At 40.4% G+C, this 18,214-nt stretch overlaps 1 protein-coding gene across 1 annotated transcript in view; it reads left to right on the top strand.

Annotated features, from left to right (window-relative positions):
- The first annotated feature begins 43 nt into the window (after nucleotides 1–43).
- LOC136436417 (leucine-rich repeat-containing protein 4B-like) overlaps nucleotides 44–18,214 on the top strand; it is a 94,493-nt gene continuing 76,322 nt past the window's right edge. Inside the window, exon 1 of the mRNA XM_066430393.1 lies at nucleotides 44–180. The gene's annotated coding sequence lies outside the window, so the exon portion shown is untranslated. The remainder of the gene's footprint in view (nucleotides 181–18,214) is intronic.

Raw genomic sequence — 18,214 nt, 5'->3', positions numbered from 1 at the left:
ACGCATCATGGCCATGAAGTCCTTCCGGGTCATCTGACCTCGATTTCCTGTAGGCAGCGAGAGTGTTTTGAAAAAGTTCCCGTCGACCTTCCAAAGCAAAGACCACAACAGTCGAGTCATGAAGCTTTCGAGACGGCCGACTTGCGTTTTCGTGCAAGAGTAGGGTTCAACCGTGTTGACGTAAGTTGACGACATGTTGTATTTTTATACTACAATCTCTGTGTATTTGATAGAAAAGTCAAGCGAGTCTCGTAATTTGCTGTAATTTTATTTCTTTCATGCACGGTGGCGTCTTCCGTCCAGCCTTTGCCTCGAGCTCCACTCAGGCACTAAAGATGTAAAGACAAGACAGTTTTAAATCGTCTACATCATCTCAGAACAATACCATGGTCAGCCTTCTCATTTGATATTGAATAGTTGAGATGCAAATTATGTGAAGTAAAGTAAACAATTGACAATTGGCATTGGGGACCCCTAGCATTTTAAGTAATCACTACAGGTAGACAGCGTGAACGCTACACTACTGCAGTACTGATAGTGTTGAATAGAGGTCGCTTCTGATCCATGCTACTGAAGTTGATTGCTCCTCATAATGTGAGCATCTCTATGCAGTAACATGAAACCGGATGCAATAGAATTTATATGGCACCAGACAAAAGCCCGCCTTGTGGGGCGTGCTAAGGAGGCTGATCATGATGTTTAAGATATAGCGTTACGTGGATATCAATTGGAGTACGTGGTGCCAATTCTAGCCTTCCACGCGTCCTGTAATAATTTGCATCAGACAGACGGAGACAGACAACCTAAGTTGCCCGGGAAACCATTGAAAATCTTTCTTGGTGGGAGTTTTAGTGAAATCTGGCAGTTTAGTGGTGGCTACGGTACCCTAGGAAAGACTCTACACTTGTTGAATTTGTTTTCGAAAATGAGCTTTCTCCATCTTGGGGTTCCCCGCGCCTCCATGAGATAGTGGAATGATCGTCAGCCTGCTGTAAGACCCTTAAAGGACCGATCCAAGAGCTCGGCGGGGGTGGGGTGGTGGTACTACGTTACTACAACGACCATAGCCCATTCAAAGGGCCATTTGTGACCCGTTCTCATTTGAATGTACAAATTGCTGTGGCGAGCCTTTACGATTTGATATGAGCTAAATTACGGGCACCATCAATGCTTTCTTCATTTTCCCAAAACACCCGCTGGCATGCACCTGCGACAATGCCCTCGTAAGCTTATGACGGCGGACTCTATAAGATATGATGAATTGATATAAAGTTTTCTTTAACGTTGGCGTCTTCAGCCAAAAGGCTACGGCGTTGTTGATATTGCTGATCTGTGGACATCTGGATTCCGGACAAACCCTCTGACGAACTGCAACCCGACAGAATCTATATCCCTGGGCCATAATCTGTCACTGGTCGCGGTCGGTACAGGCGGTCTTTGTGAAAGAAATATCTACCGGCAATCTGATGTTATGTGTCGCGAATTTCATGTTTTTGGCAGTTTAATGCTGAAACTAGTGTCTTATTTGTAGACTGGTCGTTCATGTGATGATAAATTTCTTCAGGTAATCTGTTGCTAATTCGATCATGTAATGCCCTTGGTTTAATGGCGAAACTAGTGTCATATTTGTAGAGTTGATGTTCGTGTGGCGGTAAAATTCCTCCCGGCAATCTGACGTTATGTATTGCGAATTATATTTTTGTCACTTTTACGGTGAAATGGTGAAACCAGCGTCATATTCATAGACTTGGCGTTCTTTTGATGGTAAAATTTCTAGCGCCAGTCTGTCGTTTGGTGAAATCATGTTTGTCTGAAACTATTGTCATATTTGTAGACTTGACGTTCACGTGGCGGTAACATTCCTCCCGGCAATCTGACGTTATGTGTTGCGAATTCATATTTTGTGTCAGTTTGATGGTGAAAAACGCGTCGTATTTGTAGACTTGACGTTCGTGTGAAGGTAAAATTCCCCACGGCGATCTTTCATATTTTTGTGATCTTTCACGACAAAATGAGTGTCACATTTGTAGACTTGACGTTCGAGTAATGGTGAATGTATGTATATATGTTTTCACAACGGATCGAAGTATTTCCATACTTTGACAGTTACGGATTGCAATGCTGTAGAAAGAATGGCTTATAGAAGGTGGAAAGGAAAGATATGCTGCAATATCAGCGTTGTTCTCGCACGTTGAAATGGGCCGGTTTGTCACGGCATGTTGTAAAGTGCTTCACCCTCTACCTCTATTACCTGGGTATAAGGCCATACCTCAAGACAGGGTGAACGAATACAGTTGTCAGGTATATCTGGAATGATTGTGAAAGTGTTGGAAACTTTCCAGAATTGGCGAATTGTCATATGTTTTATATCTGGTCAGTTTTGCAATACTCCCCTTGCATGACGACGGAGTACGGCTCGGAACAGTCGGCACATAGCTTCTTTTTATCCATTTCATTTCAACGCCTTTATAATGTCCATGAAAAAATGAGATATTGTTTTGGTATGTGTGTGTGTGTGTGCGTGTGTGCGTGTGTGTGTGTGTGTGTTTCTGTCTGTCTGTGTTTCCGGGTTTTCATTTTTGTCATAAAAATATTATTTTCACAATTTTTTTACATCTCAAACTAGATATAAAAACCCGTTCTACTACAGTTCAGTTCAGTTCTACTACAGTACCAAGTAAATCCGCCAGCATCGTCATACAGTAAGGCTTTATAAGTAGACATAAGAAACATGTGGTTTGAGGACGAGTTTTGGATCTTTGTCTTGTCAGTCTGAGATGGCGTTTATTTTCAACGACTGGATAAGACGAATATTCTATACCATCTTTATTACAGGAAACATCGGAAGCACTGACGCGTGGTTATAGATTTTGTCATCAAGATGATCCCAAGAGGAATGAAACTGTGGCCTGTAAGATTGAAGCGAATAGAAAATTATGGTTTCTTAGGGACTCTCAGGGGTCAACCAATCAAATAACGCGTGCTAGAATCCGTCCTGGTCCATACATAACGTCGCCAAGTCAGAAGAACTTTGGTACACAGGAGACGTTCTTAAAGGAAGATAAGATGGGGAAATGATCTAAGAAGATACCCAAGGGATGCAAAATAAGTCGCCGTCCTGAAATTGTACCCGGGACAAAGGAAAGAGATAACATTGTCTGGAGAAAGTAGGCGGTTAGCGTTGAGTTGTTTGAATGTGCGTGTGGCGGACAGATAGCCGTAAGAAATGTTATGTTCTTACGGGAGCAGCTATCATAATGGTAAATTTCACTGGGCACTCTCTTGGGAGACGTTACCACGTCCGCACTTAAGCTTCTTAGGAAGTTTGAGGTTTGCTCGAGGCTCGAATGTTGTCAAAATAACTTTGGGGCATTCTTTACGATATGCAACCAAGTGCCATATCTTTGATATTGTGTCTGAGTTATTTTGTCTGTTTGGTTTAGTCGAAACCAACTTTGTTTATGAACTTGTGTCATTATACTGCTATTAGCTTCTTTCGTAAGCATGTGTTAACGTCGTTTATTCTGTATGCAGATTGGTCAGCAATGCTTACAAGCCAAGAGAAATGTTAACTTAATAAAGAACAACAAAGTACACCAAGCCAAAAGATACAAAAGCCTAATGTTCTAGTACAGTACTATGGAGGGCCACCAAAATCAACCTTGACCTTGACCCGCACGCCAAATATTATCACAATCCACCCAGAGATTTTAAAATCATACAACTCAAAAATCATACCTCCATTTTTCATGGAGATGAGAACACAGACTTTTCAGCTCTCCAATGTGCAACGAAACAGGGTACCATCAAAAAGATATCAGAAGACCATTCAATCAGTTGTTGAAAGACCAGTACCGCGTAAACCACATCCTCCTATATCTAACACACATCTCTCAGGTCGAACGTTTTTTCCCGAAATCAAATTTTTTTCCCGAACAAAGTACAACTTCACTTTCATGCACGACCCTCTTATCAATCAATAACCCAGTCGTTTATTAAAGTTATCAATCATATCCAGAAATCAGACTAATTAATCAAGACCCCATTCCTATCTAATAGCGGAGGCATAAAGCGCCGTTCTTCATCTACAACAGATACTGGAACGGGAATGTTGACATTGACGAAATGTTATGTCCCTCGCCGTCGCAGCCACCGCCATTACTATTAATTGTCTTTGACGTCCGAATTCATCTTTCCGACAATTATGGTCTGTTCCAGTCGATTAATTCTCGTGAATCTGCGGTGCCGAATTCCTCTTTCTGTCCAGATGTCCTGAGTTGATCCGCCGGTAAGACCATCCGTCCCAGCGTAGGCAATCTTTGCACAATCATTTGTCTGGATCGAAAGTTTCACATTGATTTTGCAGTGTCCGCGTCTTTTGCTTTTCTTTACAGTTGATGCCACGCAGTAAAACGCACTGGGAAAACTTAAGGATCGGTTTTCACGTCGTTAAGGCGCAAGTCGAGCGTAACGTGACGTATACTTCCGTTGGTTTTTAAGCGCTCACAACTAGTGTTCTTTTTATCATATCTTAAGGAAACATTTACACGTTTCGTTTACATGTTGAGTAAGCGTCAGTTACTCATTACATACTAGTCAAAATCTAAGGAAAACTGGCTTTCAAAATCAAAGCGTCAAGATAAAACAACGGATGAAGAATTGTAGTTAATGTGACAGAAGCTATCATCTTTTTTTCTCGTAAGCAACGTGGTAAGCACTTGGCTCGTCTGAAGATTGTAGGAGATTTCAACTGGAGTTCTGGTTTTTAATTTTTATTTTCCATCTAGATAGAGACAACTGTAATAATGTTATCAACGTCACATACAAAGAACAAAATGATTATACACAATGATAGTAACATTAATGATACAGAATAATCTGAAGGTTGGCGTTGAACTATGGGACAGATGCTCTTTTTAATTGCATGTATTTTTCATGCTACATTCTTGGACCATCTGACCTTAGCATTAGCCATTGAGGAGAAATCAGGCAGGAATGAACAATTCCGCAAGGTGGCGCACCTCAATGCTAACTCAACACATCTGGGTTTGACTATATGAATTGTTTATAACTAGACACCATCTTGTATAGACTGGCTAAAATGATGTGATGTAGGACAAAGATGGTTTCCTTATAAACCGTTACAATTAAGATTAATGTTGTGATAATTTGTTATTCAAATGTACCCTAAGCATTAATGATTCAACATAGTTTTACAATACAACATATGATAAGTACATGAATGTGAAAACTAGGCGTCCTATTTGCATTATTCCATGTAGATGGGCATCTCTAAGGGTCCAACAATAGAATAAATCTTCCGCCCACAGTATTGTACAGTGTGGTGGCGTATCATAATTACATTATGTGTAATGCATGGAGCATGCATGGCTTCCGTACTCCAAATACCAACGTTCGTCGTGCTACATTTATTCTGAGGGACGAGCAAAAGTTGAAGGGACACTCTTACCACATTGTTGATGAAGGTTGGACGCCCAGTTAATAAGATTCAACAAATAGATAACTATATAGCAATAAATAGCAACTGGATAAAGGCAGCTGGATAAGATTTGGAAACAGCATCAGTTGTCTTTTGTTAGTGACTGGATGGCGGAAGGTGTCTGAAACGTCTTACCGTTTCCAGATTCTATCCAGTTGCTTGAGTAACTGTTATTTGGCGTATCCAACCCTTTTGGTTGTACATTGTCTATGTCACGTGAGAAAATATACAAAAACCGGAAGTTTTGCTGCAGTACCAAGGAAAGTCGCTAAGGGCTCCAAAATTGAACCAGTTCTTTTATAAGTCAAGACCTAACCACCTACTAAACTTTGTAACAGTATGTTCAGATAGTCGAAGTTATTCTGTTCAAATACAATTATAACCATGTTATCAAAAAAGCACGAACATGCACGAACGCACACATACATACACACATACATACAAACACACATACACACAAACACACATACACACATACACACACACATGCACGTACACATACACATATACATACACATGCACATACACACATACATACATACACACACACACACGCACATACGCACGCAAGAACGCGAACACACACACACACACACACACACACACGCGCGCGCGCGCGCGCGCACACACCTAGATACGCCTTAGCCCTGTCCATCGCAGGTCATTTATTGTTTACATAGAAATACCAGATTTTAGCTTTAAAGTATTGCTGTTTTAAGGTGGCAAAATGAAAATGAAATATAGCTCTGGCGTATTTAACTAGTTCGTGCCGGCATGTTATACACACTTTCACCTGTGTTTAGTTAAGCCGATGAAAGATGTAATTAAGTTTCCCACACAAGGTAAGTAATCGCTGTTACAGTACGGTAATCCTATATTAATACTACTGAAGATGATATATGTTTTACTGTAATTTTTCTAAGACTATACTTCATCACAAGTGAATCATTGACTTAATATCTTACAAGGAAAGTAAGTAAGTCATTTGGTTAATGGTCGTACAAAAGTTCTTAATTAATTGAAAGGAAACTTTCTATATATGTAAAGTTGATGTACTAGTTTGCAGGTGCATGTATTAGTAGTGCATTTATCTTACTGACTATTTAATGTAAAGGAGCAATGCATATTTTTTATTCTCTTCGTTAGACTTTGCCGGATCCAAATTATACTAAAACGAATATATTAGGGATAAAATCTGTCTACTGACCCTAAGTACTTGAAATTTACTGGAGTGTACTGGAAATTTAATGGCGTGTACTGATTTACTGGGGTGTATTGAACATTTACTGGAGTGTACTTGAAATTTACTGGAGTGTACTGGAAATTTACGTTTCCCATGCCATTTACGTCGCGGTTACAATCGTCGTAGGCCGTCGTACGATTTTCAATACGTCGGATTTTCAAGCAGACTGTGACAGAACCAACCGCCGACAAGGATATAAGACAGCCTCTTCCTTAACATGAGGGCAGGATGTTGTACGTACACCCGCACGACTATACAAAGAGTGAGCACACTTTTTTTGCGATCGCACGAAGATCGTACGACGAACTCACGACGTATAAGACCGGGACCTAAGTTGTACATGCATGGATATTCTACGCATATTCAGATAACATCTGAAGCTACTTCCTTTGACTGGCATATTCATTGACTCAGCTTCTTTAAGACGGGCTAAGACCCGAACAGGTCACCTCGTGTTAGATAGACCTCATCAGAAGACCGAGTGCCCGCCGGTTCTATCCGCTTTGTCTGCTCGCTAGGTCATGTCGTGAAAATATACTGTAAATGCATTTACGTTTGCGTGGTATTGATTTCGCGGTAGAGAGAAAATGGAGTGTTCGTGGTGGTTTTAACTTCGCGTTTAAAACAGTAGTAGCGCTACAGAAACACCGGCAGAAATGTTCGCGGTTGTTTTAAGTTCGCGGCGAGAAAAAAGCAATAAAACCACTGCGAACATTTCTGCATTTACAGTATATCCACAGGAATAAACCCTACTCATGCGTTAACTAGTTCCTAAATCCCTTATTTCCCAGGCGACCGGTCAAATGTTTGATTCTTTCCCTCTCCGTCTAATTTTCCTCTACATAGGGAGGTACGGCTTTACTTCTATAAGCTTGAATAATTTCCCGATAAGTACAAATTGCCCACAGCGTGAAAACGTTGGGTATTATTGCTTATCGACGTAGATTTTCTACGTCCGGAAGAATGGAATAATGCAAACATGCTCCTGCGTAAGGATTTTCTGTGAATGCAGTTAAAAAGATTTGGATAAATACACATTTCATTAAGCATTTAGAACATTCACGATAAAGAGATGTTGTAAACTAGTCTAACACGGAAGTAACAAGTCCCTCTATCTTAAAAAGTTTACTCATTTCAATGATGAATTCAAGTGAAGATAACTTGAATTCATCATTGCTTCACTGTGCATGAAAGCAGTAAGAAAGATTTGGATGGATACATCTTTAATTAAGCATTTAGGGCATTCACGATTAAGAGATGTTGTAAAACTTATCTGAACTAGTCTTACACGGAAGTACTCCCTCTGTTTTCATTCAAAGTGAATAAGACTTAAACCCATCCTTGATTTGCTGTGCTTGAAAGTAGTAAAAAGATTTAGATAAATACACCTTAAATCAAGCATTTAGAACATTTACGATAAAGAGATGTTGTAAAAACTATCTGAACTAGTCTTACAGGGAAGTACCGAGTCCCTTTGTTTTCATTTAAAGTACATAAGACTTGAATTCGTTATTGATTTCCAGTGTGTAAACGATAGGTTTACATACTCTTATTGAGGCCGTTGGGACAGTGGGATGTTATTATGTCTAGGGCACGGTGTTGGAAAATGGAGTCCATCCCTATCCTTCCACTGCCTTTTACCTCCCTAACCGAAGTCAAGTACCCATTTTTACACCTGGCTGGAGTGAGGAAAGTTATATAAAGTGCTTTCACCACGGGCAAAGCGTCTAGGCAGGAACGCCGGGAATGGAACCCGTGACCTCGTGATCATCTCGCGTCCGCTAGCCTATCCCCTGTCTGTGCCATCGTTTTTACACCGGGGAAAAGTGAGGAAAGTCGTGTAGTAAGGTGCCTTTCTCACGGACACAACGTCTAGCCAGGAATGCCGGGACTAGAACCAGTGACATCTCAATCTCGCGTCCGCTAGCCTAGCCACCGTCTGTGCCATCATGCATTTTTGCGCCAGGTGGGAAAAGTGAGGAAAGTCGTGTAGTAGTAATGTTCATTTCCCACGGACACAACGTCTAGCAAGGAACGCCGGGAATCGAACCCACGACCTCTCGATGTCGCCCCCGCTAGTCTAGCCCCTGTCTGTGCCATCATTTTCACACCTGGGAAGAGTTAGGAAAGTCATATAAAGTGCCATTTCCACTGGCACAACGTCTAGCAAGGAACGCCGGCGCCGAGAATCGAACCAGCTGCAGTGACCTCTTAATCTCGCGTCCGCTAGCCTATTTTATCACCAAGCCAAACTTTGGATGACCCCTGGTCGACCTTGCTCATTTACGTGTTCCGTATTCGCACGATGTTTTATGACCGGGATTCAAGGACAGTCCATTTGAAAATCAGACCGATGCGTCGATATTTGGCTAATGAGCATTGCTGACGTCGAAGGCCATATTCTTCTCCTGGGCAGCTGTTTGTCACGGGTTAGATGATTTAGCACAAAAGGCCAGCCGAGCAATAATATACTGTAAATGCAGAAATGTTCGCGGTGGTTTTATGGTCGCAGTTTTCGCGGCAAGCTCTCCGCCACGAACTTAGAACCACTGTGAATTTGTTTGTCTATTATTGTCTCAGACACTTCATTTTCTCCCTACCGCGAAATTAGAACCACGCGAACTTTTAAAAAAAAGCACTTACAATATACCTTACGGCATGCGTGGGTTTCTTGCGGAATAACGCTGTAATGCTCCATAAGACCAAATTCTTACTGGAGACTTTATCTTTAGAGTTCAAACGTTGCATGGATTTACCAAAATGTGAATGTGTGAGGGATTTTGTAGGCTTTTATTTGAATAGATGTGCTTCTGGAAATGGTGTCTCTTCAAAGAGTGCGTTTTCTGAATAGTAAAATATATGATGGTTTAAAAATTGTGGTTCAATGCCTTTTCAATTGCAGATCTTATATGACCATTTTAGTATTGTAGTACCTTACTCATACAAATGTTCTTTTATTATACTTGTATTCCTGTGTATGTGCTTTTTTATTGTAACTTGTTTTGTTGTTGAATCAAATGAAGTATTGAAAGAAAAGTCTAATGAAATTGAACATGCCTGTACTTAAAGCTATGTATGTATGTGATTTATCTATTGTAATGTTTGTTCTTGAATAAAAAAATGTGTTGGAAGAAAACCTCATGATATTCAAAATTCGCATATCATTTGCGTACTACTATTGTTCCACCGTTCCTGATAAAAAACTATGGCGTACACGATTTCACATGCGTCTCCAGCCACAAGAAGCGAAAGGTTATCCCGAAATTGATAAAGGCGATAAATCAAAACCGAATGTAGGTGGATGCACAAGTTCCCGAAGGAGAAGACTTGCGTATGTAGACCTCGCCCCATACAACATCACAATGTACAAGATCTCACGTGCGTTTCTGCCCACAAGAAGCGAAAGGTTATCCCGAAACTGATAAAGGCGATAAATCAAAACCGAATGTAGGTTGATGCACAAGTTCCCAAAGGAGGAGACTTGTAGACCTCGCCGTCCGTACTCGGGCCATATAACTTCACCATAATCCCGTTCTAGCACCTTGCACAAGATGTGGCCAGGCTGTAAAGTCTGATATACTATATCAGACGTCCTGCCTTGCCTTTGAAGGATTACGGAAGGTGTAGAAGCAAATGAAAATCGTGTGGGTCGGAAAAAGGGCACGGAACAGTCGTCAGTCAAGACTCCCAACCTCACACGAGAGAATCCTCTACGGAATGCTAGCTTGGTTATGTAGTACTACATAATATCCTTCACTTGTCTGAAGAAATCTTTCTTACGTTCCGTCTTCGAAGAACTCCTTGCAACTACTTCTCGACTCAATCTTGGAGGTTGTTGAAACGGGATATGTCTCCGTAAGAATTCATCTGGAGCAAAGCCCTCCTGGAATTGTACATGATGAAAATATATCGCATACTTTATATCACCTAAGGATGAAACATGTGGGGGAAAATAAAGTTACTGTTAAAGGGAACTGTTGGTAAAACGAATACGACATTTTCGCGCTTCACAGAAATGTATATATATATATTTCTTTTGGTTCGACAACATTTTAGATGACTACGGTATAAAGTATAAAGTATAACTGATTATTACAATCATAAGGTTAATATTCCTATGGTAATCCCATTGCTTTAAGCCAGAGGGGCATTGGGTTGTTATTCACTGTGTTTAGGGCACGTATGAGAAGGTCGAGGCCGACCCTCTCCTTCCACCGCCTTCTACCTCTTCAACCGAATTCAGGTGTCAATTTTTACACCTGGGTGGAGTGAGTAAAGTCGTGTAAAGTGCCTTACCCAAGGATTCAACGTCTAGTCAGGAATACCAGGAATTGAAACCGTGACCTTTCGATCTCCTATTCGCATGCATATTAGCTACTTGGCCATTCGAAACCACCATTGAAGGATTGTATGTTGATGTATACAAAACAATCTCGACCAAATGTTCCAAATATGCCTGGTTATTCGCATATACAAACGCAATGAGCGTCTAAAACTTGTATTCATAACAGTTACACACGTGGATGACTTTTATTGAGATACTCCACAAGCTTAAATTACCAACGCTATAAAAAGCCATGAAGCACTTTACTGCTAAACTTCTTGCACGCATTGCACACATTGGCTCATTTAATCATCCACGCTTTTTGATTAGAATTGAAATTAATCTGCTAAACGTTCACTGCATTTGAAACGAGGATCGAAGTTCGCTAGGAGCCCCAATTGCACAAGCAATGTAGCATCACATTCCACCCATAGATTCTTGAGTTTCATACAGAAACAAACTTATACCAGTTTCCACTGAATACGGCGCTCAAAAAATAACTACAAATTTTCGAGTTCTCGAAGCCAATCATGTTTAAGTCTTGTATAAGTATGCTACTAAATTGGTCCAAGACCTATAGGATCACAGAGTCAACTTCCTCAAGACTTAACCATTATCAGAGATTCCTGTTGATAGTGGCATCTTAGACAGTGGAGCTCACCAGTGAGCCGTTACAATCATCTAAAGACGTCCGGTGAGTAAAAGATTTGGCGGTTGACGTCAGGGGTAATCTTGGATAAGTTCGTTCGAAGGTCGTTCAGACCGCTATAGTGCCTAGTGCAGTGGCACATAGGACTAGAAGTTTTCTTGCTGTTACAGTAGTTGGGTATATTTTTACAGGGAGGGGTTGCAAGCCCTTCCCCTTTAATGTGCATGAGGCATCTCCTTGAACATGGGACCGACTTGAAGGTTACGTTCGTACCGAAAGACAGGTGAAGCCCCAACCAAGTCGTCCTGACTCAGGATTGAACCGGGGTCGCAACGGTCTGGAGCGACTTCCATTCAGCGCTAACTCCAATGACCTCAATACGACAATTGCCCCATGTTTGGCCATAGAACTACTGTAGGTTTTGCACCACTCACACCGGGAAGGACCCCTACTCTCTTCGGAAAGTGCGGTGGGTTCTTTAACGTGCTCGAGGTGTTGCTCTCCTCAAACACGGGGCCTCTATTTAACTCCTATCCCGGTTCTGGGCGAGACACCCTACCAACTGCGCCACACAATCCATATCTTGGATACGTACGTGAGCTGAAATTGTACATGTGTGGAGCCTTCTTACAAGGACACAGCAGCAGGCATTTCCTTTGAACGAAGCTCAGAGAGATTGTTTGAAAGTTTAGCTACAGCCCGATGCAGTTTTGACAAATGCATCCGAGATATAAACTTGACGTTGCGACGAATTTGAAATCACTTTCTCAAACCTTCTGACCTCGGGAATATGATCTTTTCAGACAGTCGCGCGAGAGTTATGAATTATGTCATGATTTGACAATCGTCTTGTATCATCTTCATCGCTACGAGCGTAGATGCATGTGTGGAGGGGTCTTACTAGACGTTCCGCCCAAAGAAATTCATCTCCATGTTGATTGCTTTTCTGACAACTATTCAGAAACTAATGACACGTTAGCTTGATCGAGCATTCTAAAAGGACGTCAACTAATGATGTTGTCTGTTAGTTTTTGTCCTTTCCTTCACTGTAAAAGCGTTTTTCTGTATCTGTATCTGTATCTATATATCCGGTACAACCGCCATTAGGCGTAACACACCAGCTTCGCAGGCACGCGGTGCGGCAGCAGTTGGTTATATTACACCGAACGGTCTGTTACACCTAGTTTTTGCATATCTGACTGTAACCGTTCTTTAAGGCTACTTAGTGAAGATGCTCCTACAGTACTTGATGACAAGGAGCTCCATTCTACTATGGTTCTCGGAAAATACGAATTTTTGAACACATCAATCCTTGGTTTTTAAAGTACATTTTACATTTCTAGTATTAGCATATGGCTTCAAAAGATTCATCTATAATGCCTTTTTATTAGCATTTTTTTGCGTCCTGTTGGCATGCATGTAAGTGTAGCAGCTTTGTAACCTTTCTACCACCGTTGCGATGATAAATGTGTACCTTATGTATTATTCAGATAACAATACATACTGTGAAACACTCTTTTCTGAAAGATTTTCTGTTTCAATTCCTTGAAAATCAATTTCTACACCAAAATTACATTTTCTTGCATATTCATCCTGAAATACCTCAAATGACAATACACACTTAAAAAAAATTACACTTTTCTAAAAGAGTATATGTTTCAATTTTTCGTATATCAATTCCTACACCAAATTACAAATTCTTGTACATGCATTCTAATGTCTTAATTTTCGTAGAACTCCCGTCGGATGATTTATTTTGTAATATACTTTCCATACTTGATGCTGATAAATAATTTTTCATGTTCGCAATAGTGTATGGATATATGTTTTACTTTCTTATTAGTTCTGAACTAAATATCAATTTCTGCCATTGTTCTTTTCTTAATGTCCATTGCTACAATTAATTTCTTTGCTCCCTGATGTTATCATTTCTAAATGATGGTTTCTTTATTTTAAAATCTTTTCAAAGTAGCACTGACCCCCCCCCCCCCGCAATTTTACTACCCCGTATGTAAAATGGACGGCCTAAGCTCGAGGACAAATTCGATGCCACAGGATCCTCAATCTTTTATGTCTTTTCCGTTACTGTTGCCGCAAGCAGGGCGGCCATAGGTAAGCCCAAATCCTCCGTTTAGTCCCTCGTAACATTGCTGGAGGTACTGGTCGTGAATTGTGTTCTCCGCTGACCAATAAAAATGTCGACCAACAGGGGGTTTTATACTTACCTACAGTCCTCAGGGCACAGCCGAACATTAGGTGAAATTGAAATCCTTACGCACACATGTTCGGATTTCAAATAAAACCGTTTCAGCTGCCATTTTGTAACTGACAGGTGGGGCAAGCCACGATAAATAAACATCTGGAAACGAACTGTCGTATTTCATCTGGACATAAAAAGTATGTGGTATTTGGTGTGCAAAGGATAGCTTGCTGTAGAATATAAAATCCCAAGGTGAAATTGAAATCCTTACAAACACATGTTATAATTTTAAATAAAACCGTTTCAACTGCCATTTTGTAACTGACAGGTGGGGCAAGCCACGATAAATAAACATCGGGAAACGAACTGTCGTTTTTCCTCTGGACATAAAAATTATGTGGTATTCGGTGTGCAAAGGATATCTTGCTGTAGAATATAAAATCCCGAGGTGAAATTGAAATTCTTACAAACACATGTTCAAATTTCAAATAAAACCGTTTCAACTGCCATTTTGTAACTGACAGGGAGGAACAAGTTACAATAAAAAAATAAAACAAAAAACATCGGGAATTGTATTTCTTCTGGACACAAAGGTATGTGGTATTCAGTACGCAAAAGATGTATAGCTGTTGAATATAAGATCCCGATTACCCATCCCAAGAGGCCAAGGGGTTAACAAGGAATGTGCACGTGAATACATACTCTGAATCTCCTCCTAAATCCCAATTATCATCGAAATTGCATCGGAGCCCGCAAAATTGCTGAGTGAACATTGCTGGTGTTTTAAATATTGTAACACGGTAAGACAAGGCTACTACTAGTAAATATGGATGTCCATGTAGCTCAACTGGTGGCAGCCACACAGTTGAACTCCTGCTTCCAATAAGTTGCTAACTGGGAGACCTCGGTTCAATTCTGGGTCAGGACATCTCGGTTGAGGCTGCACCAGTCTTTCGGAAGAGAGGTAGAATGGGGGTCGCGTGTTCGAGAATCGAGCACGTTAAATGGGAAGGGCTAGCAAACCCTCCCTGTAAAAACATACCCTGCTACTGAAACAGCAAGGAAACTTGTTTTCCTATGTGCCACTTGCCACTACAAGGGTCTGAACGAAAACAAGGCAACGAAAGATAAACCGTAAAAAGACTACACTTTGTGAAAAACCAGTGAATCTTTGAGTTGTTGTCACTGAACATAGAGCAAAAGTCGACTCTTATGATATAGGAGTAAGTTTCTGTTGCGTTGATAGATTATATATCCGATATTCAGATTTATTAGAATTCCTCGTGCATGCATTTGCAATCATTTGGACAAATACGTTTTTCCGCAAAATAGAAACATCCTGCTTTTTTACTGTACATCAAGTGAAATTTCTTTTATAGAAAATTATTTCTCAACTATACTTTTTCATTGTCTTGAGCAATATACGATGTTTATGCTGTGAACGAATCATTGATTATTGTTAAATCTAACCGTATCAACCATTAATCCTTAAACCCTAGCTGTAAGTGACGGTGATGAAAACAACAATTATTTCAACGTAACGATGATATGATAATGATAATGATTAAAGCCCATGCCTATAAACATTATATGACACCGCCAAAGTCAAGTGCATTTGCATGGCATCAACGCAAAGATGACAAATACAAGGCATTAGGGTGTTGATTATTATACACAGCACGAGTTCTTTCTTTTAAAATTATACATCATACAGTTTGTCATGCCCGTGAGCCTAGGATCAAGTCAGACTTTGGGATATAAAAACAAACGTCACCAGGTGCATGGGTAAACTACTTTTAATACTTAGCAAACGTGCATAGCATCGACTAGGAGTATCATAGTTGTTTGGGTTTTATGGCTTTAAAACACACGAAGGATTTCAGTTCAAGTTAAGGGCTTGTTAACATTTGTCGTAAGGTTGTCGTACGATCAGAAACTGAGGGCATTTTGGGGATAGTCGTATATGCGTCGTGCAAGCTACAAAAGTTTATCCGAGTTGGTAAATTACATAATGAGATATAAACTGTTCTCCAATTCAAAGAACTAACTCACCGAAATTCTCGATCGAATCACTCGAATCACTTCATCATCTATCTGACCAAGCGAGGTGGACACGCGCTTTTTTACGTAGGTGTGACGTCAGCACTGGGTCAAAGTTTGTTGGAAGTAGGTATCGCCTCCCGTCCCGGTTGAAAGAAGGACATTCCGGTGAGTTGGACAACAGTTTATGTCTCATTACTATAAACTTCAACTGTCTTGTTTCCGGAGAAGGCTTGCATTTAATCCTTGTCGGTGGTTGGTTCTATCACACCTGCTTTAAAATTTTACGATAATCGTACGACAAACTACGACGAATGTGACCACGACATATTATAATGTACTACATCTGTAGTCGTAACAGTGTTGTATTCATACGCAGCCGCGTCCATGCGAAGCTACCGGCAGTATGGGCGGAAAATCCAGCCGACCTTAAGGTAATTAGCGGTATTCAATTCAAGCAGACGTGCTTGTCCATCTGAATACATGGAGTTCAGCAGTTGACTGGAGATGGATATCATTGCAGCCATCCGTGAACGAATGTGGCCCCAACCACACAGGACTTGCGGTGTAAATGATGTATCTGCCAGTTTTTAATACCAGCTGAATGTTTCTTTCTCTGATCATAAGAGTAGTTTTATTACAAAAGCAATGAAAAACAAATGATGTTGGCCTTGAGAATAAATCTACCAACGTCACGGTGCTTGAAGTTGTAGTTTTTACACCACATTTCAAAAGTGCGATAAGATAATAGATTACGACTTAAACCATTCTGTCATTTTTCCGTATGTTGTAAAAGAGTCTATGCATTATAGATCAAAATTAGCCTGAAAGTTCATTTATGTACTTGGTAGAAATTCTCACGAGGATTTATCTTAAGCCTTGAAATTCATTGACAACGACTGGTGCAGTGCAGTTCAATTCTTTGTGTTGGGGTTGTAGTTAACTGTTTTTAAGATTTTGCAGTATATATCTCGGTTGTCGTATTTGTCCAATAGCTTGAAGTAGAATGCTGACTACATTCTTTCAATTGGAACACGGGAACTTGAAAACCCTGAACATTCAGTGACATGTGTCTCGTATAGTCCAAATCTTTGTGTTGGGAGTAGCAGTTAGCAGTTTTTAAGATTTTGCGGTTTATAATTCAGTATTCGTATTCGTCCACTTACTTACGCAGAATACTGACTATATCCTTTCAACTGGCACTTGAAAAGAAAAGAACATTTCATTGACAAAGTCTAGAGTCGTACAGATAAATTCCTTGTGCTGGAACTTGCAGCTTCTTCTTTATAAGTCGGTATTCTAATTTGTTCTCCAGCTTGAAGTAGAATACTGGCTTTCAATTGGCGCATGAAATAATGATTCAGATAACTTTCACGGTAGACCGGCAGTCATTTATCTCCTGGTGTGTACCGCGTCAGTCCTCATCAGCGGGAGGAAAAGATGGATAAGCATGTCCACGGGACATTTCCAAACTTGACTCCATAATCACTCAATGTCAGGCCCGGCAGCCGAAAGGAATTCATATTCCACAACGCCGTTGGCCTTCCGAATCATCCCGTTAACCAAGAACCCTTCACCCGAGGAATTTATCGATAATTTTCAATATCAAAAGAAAAACATCTTGATATGAGTGAGGATATTGAAAAATATATTCCCAAGGAGCTTGTAAAGCTGTGAGGTTAAGGAAAGTTCTTCGAAGATATCTTATGGTCTATGGTTACATTTAGCTGTTGACGCCACAACTTTATTTCATGATTCATCAAACATTTTTTGCAGCCATATCGGTTTCGGTAGTGGGGAATTATAATGATACAAATATGACCAATAATGCAACGGCAACGCTTATTTCTGTCCAATGTTCTATTCTGAACAGAGTTGCCATTATCACATATATTACAGCTTTTTATTAGTAGCCAAAACCATCTCCGTAATACTTAGAATATCACCCTGCTCTGCATAATTTGTGTAACATTTCTGTAAGCATATTCAACTGCGCATTGTAACCGTGTGTGTTGCTCATTCTACATTGTCCAATGACCAGGGCTAGTCATTTATAGTAGCCTCCGGCTAGTTGGATAGCCTTTTCTTATTTATTGCCAGATGTTACAATACATTACACCAACTCTTGAGGCAGCGTAGTTGATGTTGGAGAGTCGGCAGTTATGGGCAGACAGATACATAGGCAGTGGAAATTCACACAACACTTGTTTGAATACAATGCTACAATCAATCAACAAAAAATAGCCTTACAATCCAAG

Source organism: Branchiostoma lanceolatum, chromosome 6 (genome assembly GCF_035083965.1).
Source record: "Branchiostoma lanceolatum isolate klBraLanc5 chromosome 6, klBraLanc5.hap2, whole genome shotgun sequence".
Taxonomy (NCBI): domain Eukaryota; kingdom Metazoa; phylum Chordata; class Leptocardii; order Amphioxiformes; family Branchiostomatidae; genus Branchiostoma; species Branchiostoma lanceolatum.
This window is presented reverse-complemented; position numbering and strand designations above follow the sequence as displayed.